General features: G+C 47.7%; 2 long non-coding RNA genes across 10 annotated transcripts in view; one reads left to right on the top strand and one right to left on the bottom strand.

Moving 5' to 3' along the window:
* The window catches only part of LOC135903540 (uncharacterized), a 616,847-nt gene that overhangs the window by 325,557 nt on the left and 280,407 nt on the right, over positions 1-10,883 (bottom strand). The window lies entirely within an intron of this gene.
* Positions 1,014-2,522, top strand: LOC139057359 (uncharacterized). Its single transcript, XR_011512709.1, has 2 exons — positions 1,014-1,158; positions 2,396-2,522. It is a non-coding gene; the product is annotated as an uncharacterized lncRNA (long non-coding RNA).

The following is a 10,883-nucleotide window of genomic DNA, read 5'->3' as shown; positions in this document are numbered from 1 at the left end:
GAACTTAGCGCTTAAAAGCTTCCGCACAATTCGGCGGCACTTATTTGGCACGTATTTACTCAACCTGTGTGAACGAACAATTGCTTCATCAGACAGCTGTATGTTTAGGGCGGACGATAGGAGCTCACGTACGCTTTTTTTTTTCTGAATCAGCCGAGGACTCGGATGGCTGGTCAGAAAAACCGTGAAAAATCAGATTCTCGCTTCGTGATCTGGCTTCAAAGTCATCTAAGCGACTAGAAAGGGTAGCTGTTTCAGTGCGCACGACAGTGGATAGGTCATAGGTGGTGGCAAGGTCATTCTGTGTAACGTTTGGAGTTGACTCGATCTTTCCTTCGACTGCTGTTAGTCTGCATTTGTGTCATTCAATTCTTTCTGGAGATTTCTCTGAATTTCCATGACTTCATTGTTCTGTGACATGACCTCAGCATGATAGTTATCCATTTTTTCGGTTAGCGTTTTCAACAAAGACAGTACGTCACTACTGGGTGTATCAGGATAGGGCTTAGGGGGCCCGAGGTTTAATTCAACGTCTTTACCTAATATTAGAAGTTTAAGTACATGTACACGTTCATAGGTAATGCAAGAAAGCACACCTGGGAATGAAATAAGCAGCAAAGTGACATTGCTTGAGCGTTTACAGATCAAAGAGGGATGTGGACTAACCTGCGCCAGAAGAACCAACATGTTGCACGTCCGCATGCTGGCCGCCTTTTCATGCCCACTCACAGAAAGAAATTCAACAAGTGGGGGCAGTCGGCGAATACTGGCAAAAGTAAATACGTCACGGCTAGTGCTAATCCCATCCGTTAGTTCACGCGAGCACCGGAAAAAAGAATGTGAAATGAACTTACCGAGAACGTCTTACTTTTATTTTTTTCTTTCCCGCTAAAACTAAAAAATATTGCGTATTAATGAACTTATACTTATTTTTCTTGCGTTACCTAGCAACAAGCTAACGGCACGCCAGGCGCGACGCATGCATGCGTCATGCGGCAGACAGGCCACCGAAGCCAGCGTGGCCGGCTGACCATGTGAATTTCGCCTGTTCGTCGACCCACCTCTTTTGGATGTAGCATGTTTGCTGGGCTCCCGGTGTGTTCTTGCATTTCTTCTGCACATCCACACGGCACCACCGCACTATTGGTCAGCGGCAAGGTGAGAAATATTGTTTGACAGTCGGCGACACATTTCAAGCAATTTTGGCTTTTACAGCACGGAACCGAGACATGTGACGCAGTTAGCAAAAAACAGCTCGGCCTTCCTAGGGTAGTTAATTTGAGCTAATGACTAATACTGGGAGATGTTCACGACGCTTTCTATGAGCCCCAACACTACTATAACTTATTCCGGTAGCTTTCGGGCAAGTTCGCCGCACCCGACTTTGTGACGCAGTTAGCGAAAAGCACCTCGCCGTGTGACGCAGTTTCGCATGTAATCATTCTTACCGGTACAAGTTTTGGCGCTTTCTGTGAGCCACTTCTTTATTGTAACTAATTTTGTTACTTCTTGGGTTAGTTTTCATGCACAGTGGCTATGCCCGGCGTTGTGATGCTGTTAGCGAAAAGCAGCTCGGCTGTGTGCCACAGTTAATTTCGCGTGTACTGAATCTTACTGCGACAAGTTCGTGACGCCTTCTCTGATCCCCAAAATTATTATAATTAATTTCGCAACTTTTCAGGATACTATCGAGGCACACTCGCCGGGCCTGGTGTTGGGAAGCAGTTAGCAAAAAGGCAAGACGGACATGGTTACAGTTAGTTTGCTGTGTACTGAATCTCAGTGCGAGAAGTTTGTGACGCTTTCTACTGCCCCGCAACATATACCTTCTTTCGGTACTCATGCTTGTCGAAGACGCGACGAGCGATTCTTAAGTGATAACACTGGAGTGTGAGGCTTGCGCCGGCAGAACGCGCAGAACATAACTCCGACGAGCTCAAAAACCAAGTACTCAAAAATTCTGTCTTCTGAATGACTTAAAATAGGCTTTGCACCCACGCATTTTTCTTGAGTGCAAGTAGAAGGCATTCTGCGAGCGTCTAACATGGTCTGGCATAGAGCATGTGTTGTGGCCACCTCTGTGTATGTAGCGTACTAATTCGTCGGCTGAGGCCGAGTTGCTTTGGAAACGCACAGTCGCCCGTGCATTTGTGCTCTCAAAGTGCAGGAAATAATGCCCGGGAATGGGGGAATGCTTGGAAATCAGATGTTTTATTCATAACCTAAAGTACGGCTTGGAATGAGTCTGGCATTTTCAACGTCATATATGTAACAGCGAATAGCTTTTGTTTGTAATGTCGCCCATTCACCACTTTCGCGCGTTTCCACTCTACACGCATATTCCTATAACGGCTGAATACCGAAATGACACATGCTTGTAATTTGCTTTCTTCAGCCGATGCCGTCCGGTGGAGCTTCGTGCGGGAACTACTGCTGCTTGCCTGGTTCCACAACGTTGGACGAATGCACAAAAAGCCCCGAACTATCATTTATATAGAGCGAAATAAACATTTCCTCATTTACAGGACCTTTTTCGTCTACTTTATGAAATTGCACGTGACACAGATTCGATGGAGATGTGTCACGTGCTCGATGTAAGGGAAATTTTCTGTGATGTTGACAGCGAATGTTTAAATTCATCAACGTTTAGTCCAACACGAGAATAGGGAGTTTATGTTAAACGTGACCTTGCGCGCAGCACTGCTGTTTGCCTGCGTCGTACACAGAATACACAGATGAGCTATTTACTTGAGGCATTGTTGGGCGCCATACTTAACCTGTGAGAGAGCTGAGCATATTCATTGCCTCACGTGGCGCATCGCATCGTGGCAGAAGTATTAAACTTTAATTGGATTACGGGGCTGCACGAGCCAAAACCACAATTGGATTATGAGACATGCCGTAGTGGCGGACTCCGGATTAATTTTGACACCTTGGTGTTCTTTAACGTGCCCCTAAATCTAAGTACACGAGCCGAGCATCTTTTACTTCGCCCCTGTCGAAATTCCGCTGCTGCGGTCGGGGATAAACCCGTGGCGTCGAGAAATGCCACAGCAGCAGAGCTACCATGGCGGGCGTAGAAGTGTTGATCAGACGTGCGATCGCTTCCGTTGTGTCGCCTAGACTCTGCGGTGCGCTTTAATTAATGCGGTTCTGCTTCTGCACGCCCTGCGTAAGTTGTCCGCTAGACATGTTTGCATGGTTTTATTTTTCAGAAATAGCAGATACGTGCCGTTCCATACCTTGAACATTTATATACCCCATTTGCCTGCAACCACTGTGGTGGCTATAGCAGTAGCGTTTCCTAGCCTTCTCACGTCACGTTCTCCCTAGTACCCTCCCCCTCCCCTCCTATGAGAACTGCGAGCGAAGAGTCGGTTCATCGGTTCTACCCATTCGCTGCCTCCTCTCCCCCTCCTCTCTACCATTCTATTAAGCTTCCTCCTGCACTTGCACGTTAGTAGAAAGGTAAGCACTGGAATTTCTGCAATGTTCTTGGGGGGCGTCCCGGTAATGATAGCTGTCAAGAAGCTAATGTGCGTCGCCCAGGAAGCTCCTGAGGGTATTATGCACATTCGACGTGGTGCAAAGGTCCAAACGAGTTTCTCGCTTTGCTTTTTTTCTCTGCCGCGCTCCTCAATGTGTACACGCGCTTGAACCGCCCCCCGACGTGGTGTGCCATATAGTAGCAGCAGCAACAGTGTAAAAGTAGAAGGAAGAGGCAAAGACAGCTTCGCTTTAAAAAGACAGTCTAATGAGCCGAAAAACTTGTCTTTCTTCAATGTCAAGCTCTGTTGACTCGCCTTTTTTTCACCATAATAAGTAGTGGTGTGTACGCGGTAGGTGTTCGTGAGGGAAACGGTAACTTTTGATGCAACTTCGAAGTTTCCCGACAGTGGTATGCTCCGCGCAAATACACATTGTATAGCAGCTTCGTGGAATATTTGTGCACAGAATAATTTGAAAATTAAATTATTTACAAAGCCTCTGAAGGCGTATATCAGAACGGCGAAGCCAGCTGAATCGGAAGCGTCACCACTGGCTTACTTTGCAGTTCTTGAAGCCAACGGACTTGTGTATTGCACTTGGCTAACCTGAATTCCTGTCTCTCCTTTCTTCCTTTACTTTATTTCCCCACTCCCCTCCCTTCATATAGGGTAGCGAAATGAACACATTCTCAATAAACATACCTGCATTTTCCCTTTACTTGCCCTTTCGCTCTTAGTCTGACAACAGACTGAGCGCGCCACGGCACGTTAGAGTGTGTGCAGGCGTTCTTTTCTGAGTTTACGGTAACAACGGCATCAATAACTTGACAAATGCACGCCGCGCGCTTCCTACCTTCGCAGCACGTCGGATCGCACAACCAAAGTATACGAAGAGGGAGGAAAGAGTCATCGTGGCTACATAGTAGCCCGTTTCGCCGAGGGGCTCCGATAATTACGCCTTCAGCCGCTTTAATTTCAGCCCCCAAAACGCTGCGCTGGACCGCGTGCGCCGCGCTGGCACTCGTGTTATAAGAGACGGCTCTCCGTTAATCATAGTCCGCCGGCAGACAATTAACTCCACCTTTAGGAGGCGAACAGGGGACGCGAACGCTTCATAGGTGCGGGAAAATGCACCGCGCGCTTTGTAACTGTATACACATACTTCGGTGTGGACAACACGCGCCCACACAAGCACGCTATTCCCGCGCTGCTGGGTGGCCCTTCGATCGCGCAGCGTTCTGCATGCCCTGTGCACCTCACCACCGTGGAACTTTCCCACTCCTCTTCGCTGGCCCGTATCACGTCGATTCAACGCTTAAAGGTGAATTGACTACTGCCTGGTTACACTAATGTTTTTTTTTTCTTGCTTCTGTTCGTTATAACATGCTTACCCGTTGCATACAAGTTTGCGCTGGTATTGTTCCGTTTCTTTATTCCTCTTTTTCGCTCAAGATACCGGGCCTCCGTTGTTTCCTACTTCCCACGAAGATCAGTATACAGTACTTGCTTTCGACAGCAATTTTCGTGCGTCCTCGCCTATTTGTCAACGCAGCACAAGTGGCCGTCTGCATACATACTTTAGTATGTATGCCTAGTCAGCGTTTTTCGCCATCGAGCGGGTTCGAGCGCTACGCCTTTCTGCACTTCCCCACTTGATTGCGCTCGGGCACGTACGCGAGCCCCGCGTGCCCCAATGCATGCCGAGTGATTAGCGAGCCCGCACGTGTTGTAGGCGATATAGGTGGAGAGTTGCTGCTTCGTTTACGACCTTGAATGCCTCATTTCGCGGGGCATTCTCATTCATGAACAGCGCAGAACGAAATTGTGCCCGTTTTCATCGGGGCACGCCTCTCACCAAGTGAACGTTGCGGCGCTAAAACAGCAAGATATGGCCGACCGAAGCCAGAGTCTATCGCACAGACTGCGCGTCGAACCAGACTCCTCCTGCATAAAGTGTTTCTCAATGCGCTAGTTCCTGCATAAATTACGCAGTCTGATTCAACTGCTATCTAATCGATATGCATTCTTATGTGGCTCCGCTTCGCGTTTCTAGACGAAATGTTCACCGCGCTTCTCTGTGTTCCGTCCCGCCCTTGTCCAAAAGCTAAATGTGCTGCGAAGTTAGAAACATTCTGAAATCGTAAAAGGGCCGCTGGAGCAGCTCCAAAGTCCTTCCCAAATTCAGCTCCGTGGCGGCAATCGTCATACCAGCGAAAGCTACAACAATCAAATTTAAGACGACCCACGCGACAACATCGACGGCAGCAGAGCTCGCAGCGTACCGCCACACAAATGGACAATATTCTGTGATTCGAAGGCGGCACTGCAGTCTCTACTGTCACCTTTACGACGCGGACCGCACGAACAACTAATATTCCATATTACAAAGACATTACACCATATAAGTGATGCAGGCCACGAAATAACCTTTCAGTGGCTTCGAAGTTACTGCGAGATTATCGGCAATGAACGGGCGGATCACGCTGCCCGCTCAGCCCATACTGAGGAGCGCCACGTCCCAATTCCTCTTTCGAGAACTGACGCGGCACGGAAGCTCCGCCTACTTGCCCGGCAGTGCACCGCGTCGCAGTGGAATGAGCCACATTTAAGAAATCCGCGACTGTACTCACTTGATCCAACATTAAGTCTTCGAGCGCCATCGCAGCTTCGCCGTAGAGACGCCACGCTTTTATATCGACTTTGGTTGGGCGTTGCCTTTACTAAAGCCTATGCCTTCCGCGCAGGGATGACCGACACCCCAACCTGTGACCACTGCGGCCATGAAGAATCAATTGGCCATATTTTGTGCACCTGCCCGCAGTATAGTCCACAGAGGGCATGCCTTAGCAACGAACTTGACCAACTGGACGACCAACCGCTATCCGAAAAAAGAATTCTGCAACATCGAAAGGACCTACCGTCACAGAAGAAGGCCGTGCAAGCGCTTTTGCGCTTCTTTCCATCTACCGGCCTGTGTGAACGACTTTAACTGGAACGCCTTTTGTGTGTGTGTCTCCATGTGTGCGCGTTCGTTTTTTTTTTGCGTTTTCCTCTCTGTCATCTTTTTAACCCCTATCCCACATCCCCAGTGTAGGGTAGCAAACCGGAAACTCATATCTGGTTAACCTCCCTGCCTTTCTTCTTCATTCTCTCTCTCTCTATAAACGCTTGATATTAGAGACTACAAACTAGCGCTTTAAACTATCAAAAACAGATACCATTGTATCTGTGTAAACACACGGTTACTTCAGAAAAAAAGATGCAATAGATATAGCAGGCGTTAAAGTTGACAGAGGTAGCGTGTTGCAGTTCGCGGTGGTACAGCAGCGCAGGTTGAAGGAGCACATGGTGTGGTTGAGCAAACCTGTCATCTGAACAAAAATAGCAGTGAATTTCACAAGGCCGGCGTTACTAAGTACAGTGTCGATCACACTTGTCTAGAGTGGCCCGAAGGCTGCTCCGCACTGCGCCTGCGACGCCTAGCGACAAGCCCTGGGTTCGAGATGTGTTGGCCGATAGCGCCACGCGCGTGGACGCTGCGGCATTCGCGGGCAGCCAAGATACAGGCCGCAGCATTCTAGCCGTGTCACGCTCGCAGCTCAGCTGGCAGTGCTCGTCCAGTGACAAAAAGCCGGTGCTCGCGACCCGCAAATCACGCAGGCCTGTATCTTGGCCGCCCGCGAATGCCGCAGCCTCCACGCGCGTGGCGCTATCGGCCAACACATCTCGAACCCGGTGCTTGTCGCTAGGCGTCGCAGGCGCAGTGCGGAGCAGCCTTCGGGCCACTCTAGACAAGTGTGATCGACACTGTACATTTTGCTTTTGGCCGACATCCTTCAGACATAGTATGTCCAAGATTATTATTATCAGGAAGCCGCTCTCACGAACACTTATGGCGTAAGAACGTTATTTTTAATACGGACCTTCACCCTTTCTTTCTTTCTTCTGTTTGTTTGTTTTTGTCCGAATGTCGGAACGCGATGTTTCAAGAGTGCTTCGACAGTCTCTTCTATAAACGTGAGTCTTTTACGAACGTAAATGTATTGAATTAAGTACAGTCAACAGCAAAAGCTTGCGGGATGCGCGAACGCGTGGCAAAGCGACCTCCCTTCGACGAGCGGTGACCCCTGGGGTCGAGACCGACGCCTGCACGCATGCGCGTCCCTCCGATACTGCAAGCATGCATGTTTCCGCGCTTCCTCCTTGCGTGCCCGGCGATATACGAATGTAGCCGCGAGGTAGCCCTCTTGTGATATGCGCTGTGGCGGCTTCGACGGGCGAAACTGTGTGAAACGTATTTAGAAGCGTGCACTTGCGGGCGCCACTGCGGCCGCTTTTTGACGAGTCACGAGCGCTGACGCATAGGGCCGGCCCGGTGGCGAACGCAACAAGTCATTTTTTTTTCTGGGCTGCACCTTCTTGTGGCCAATCTTTGTTGTTTCTTTCTTTTTACGAACGATGCGTTCTACCGCAGAAGAGCGTGGCAGAAGACGCGCTCTATAGAAGGAGACCGGCAAGACGAAAATCGACAATTGATTTCCGTTGTATAAACGAAGTTCTGCCCGTCGAAGCCGCCACGGCGCATATCGCAAGAGGCATACCTCGCGGCTACATTCGGATATCTCCATGTACGCAAAGAGGAAGCGCGGAAACATGCACGCTCACAGTCTCGGAGGGACGCGCGTGCGTGCAGACATCGGTCTCGACACCAGGTGTTCACCGCTAGAATGGGAGGAGGGTTGCTTTGCCACGCGCTCGCGCATCCCGCAAACTTTTGCTGTTGACTGTACATTGAAGAGAGTCAACCTAAGCAAGATGCAGAGCTTGCATTTACATGTATACAAAGCTTCAAAGGGAGATTGAAATTCTCAATAATTAGAATTTACGTTAGCAGCAGCAAGATGTAAGCGATCAAAGATATGCGAGGTAAAGTCATCCTCAATTCCAGGATCTAAAAGAGCAGCACAAGTGCTTTCTTTTATGAAGTTGTATTGTATTGTGTGAGTTGAACAGCCATACGGCTAACAAGCTTAGACCTTGTTGTTCATAAGTTTTTCAAGTTCTATGTGTACGTGCAGATGTGTTACATATGAGCTACAGATGGGTTTTCCAAGACATGTGCAATGGAAGATCAGCACGAAAAGTGAGACTAAGAGGCCATCTGATTCAACATGGAGGAGACATTGTACCCGAATATCTTGCAACCCTCTCCAAGCAATTCCTCATCGCTTTAGGTATACCACAGACTTGGAACATTGCCAAGATATTAATCGATAAAAAGTGAGACCTTAAAAGATTAAGCAATGCAGCTCTTTCATCATCGTCGTGAGCAGCAGCAGCAGCAGCATATTTTATGTCCACTGCGGGACAAAGGCCTCTCTGCTATCTCCCACTGCCCCTGACCTGCGCTAATCGATTCCAACTAGCGCCTGCGAATTTCGTATTTTCATCACCCCACCTAGTCTTCTGCCGTCCTCGACTGCGCTGCCCTTCTCTTGGCACCCATTCTATAACCCTAATGGTCCACCGGTTACCTGACCTACGCATTACATGGCCTGCCCAGCTCCATTTATTTATCATAATGTAAATTAAAATATCGGCTATGCCTGTTTGCTCTATGATCCACACCGCTCTTTTCCTGTCTCTTAACGTTACGCCTAACATTCTTCGTTCCATCGCTCTTCACGCCATCCTTAACTTCTTTTCGAGCTTCTTTGTCAGTCTCGAAGTTTCTGCCCCATATGTTGGCACCACAAGAATGCATTGATTGTACATCTTTCTCCCTAATAATAATGGTAAGCTTCCAGTCAGGATCTGACAATGTCTGCTAAATGCAGTCCAAACCATTTTTATTCTTCTATAAATTTCTTTCGCATGATCAGGGTCTCCTGTGAGTAATTGACCCAGGTAAACCTGCTCCTTCACAGACCCTAGACCTCCCAATTACAAATGGTCACTCCTCACTTCACCATGTGGAAGCCAAATCCCTGTCCTGTAGGTAATTTAACAGAAGGCGAGAGACCTCTTTCCTACACAACCGGTTCCCGCGCGGGAAAACAATGTCCTGAAGAGAACGGTGAGGTAGTCCTGTGTTCTTGAGGGACCCGAATTCCAAGATTTGTAATTGGGAGGTCTGTGTCTGATTATGTGGTTTATTTATTTTAACTGTCGCTACGGTGGAGCAATTTCCGGCAGCAACTGCAAGGCTAATCCCACCAGTAGCCTAAAACAACTCAACTCAACTCAACTCAGACTCTAGAGGCTGACTCGCGATCCTGAACGCTTGTTCCCTTGCCTGGCTATTCATCATTATCTTTGTCTTCTGCATTTTAATCTTCAACCCCACTCTTATACTCTCTTGTTCAGGTCCTCAATCTTTTGTTGTAACTCGTCCACACTGTTGCTGAACAGGATAATGAAATTTGCAAATCTAAGGTTGCTGAGATATTCGCCGTGGACACACACTCCTCAGCATTTCCCAGTTTAATAGCTTGAATACTTATTCCAAGCATGTGGTGAATAGCATTGGAGAGATTTCGTCTCCTTGTCTGACCCCTTTCTTTATACGTGTGTTCCTGCTTTTCTTGTGGAGAATCAAAGTAGCCGTGGAGACTGTGTAGATACTTTCCAAGATTTACGTAAGCGTCATGTGCTCCTTGCTTACGTAATGCCTCTATAATTGCTGGTATCTCGATTGAATCAAATGACTTAGGTTGCTTTATAATTGTATAACGTACTGACTAAAGTACTCTTTTATAGAATAGGCTCAATACTTTACTTCAATAAGCCCACAGAACAGCCCAGCGTTGGAAAAAGATATTTAACAACAGATCATATCCTTGTCGTTACTCAGGTAAATGAGAATATAACTATTGTCTGTATCAGAATATGGAGACAATAGATAACGAGGTCAGAGAAATCATAGGATAAATTGAATGTTATGTTTATTTCTGATGTGGAAATAGTAATTAACAGGTAAATTAAAGCAGATGAAACGATCATTTGCTCCAACTGGGAGCGCAACTCACATGTTGCTCATTACGGGTGATGTGCGGTATCAATTGGACCCCCGTAGCGGCCATACTCCAGTTTCCTTTCTTAGGCATTTTTGCAGTATATCTAGCCCTGGAAACGTTCATGGACGTGGAGCACCCTTTCAACCGCGGCGTCAATTAACTATTATTGATAGTTTATCAGAGCTATCTCATCGGTCCTAATAGGTTTCACCACGAAGACATTTATTAACATTATGTTATTCAGACAATCACCTCGCTATCGATGAAACCTTCACAGATTTGTGCGCTTGCGGTAAGTGAACAGTACTGTTAGGATCACCACTGCCAAGAAATACATTCGAATCTCTGAGTATATTCCTCTCCAAAGATCCCCACTATT

The sequence above is a fragment of the Dermacentor albipictus genome, chromosome 1, assembly GCF_038994185.2.
Source record: "Dermacentor albipictus isolate Rhodes 1998 colony chromosome 1, USDA_Dalb.pri_finalv2, whole genome shotgun sequence".
Taxonomy (NCBI): Eukaryota; Metazoa; Arthropoda; class Arachnida; order Ixodida; family Ixodidae; genus Dermacentor; species Dermacentor albipictus.
Note: the sequence above shows the minus strand (reverse complement) of the source record. Positions and strands in the feature narration are given on the sequence as shown.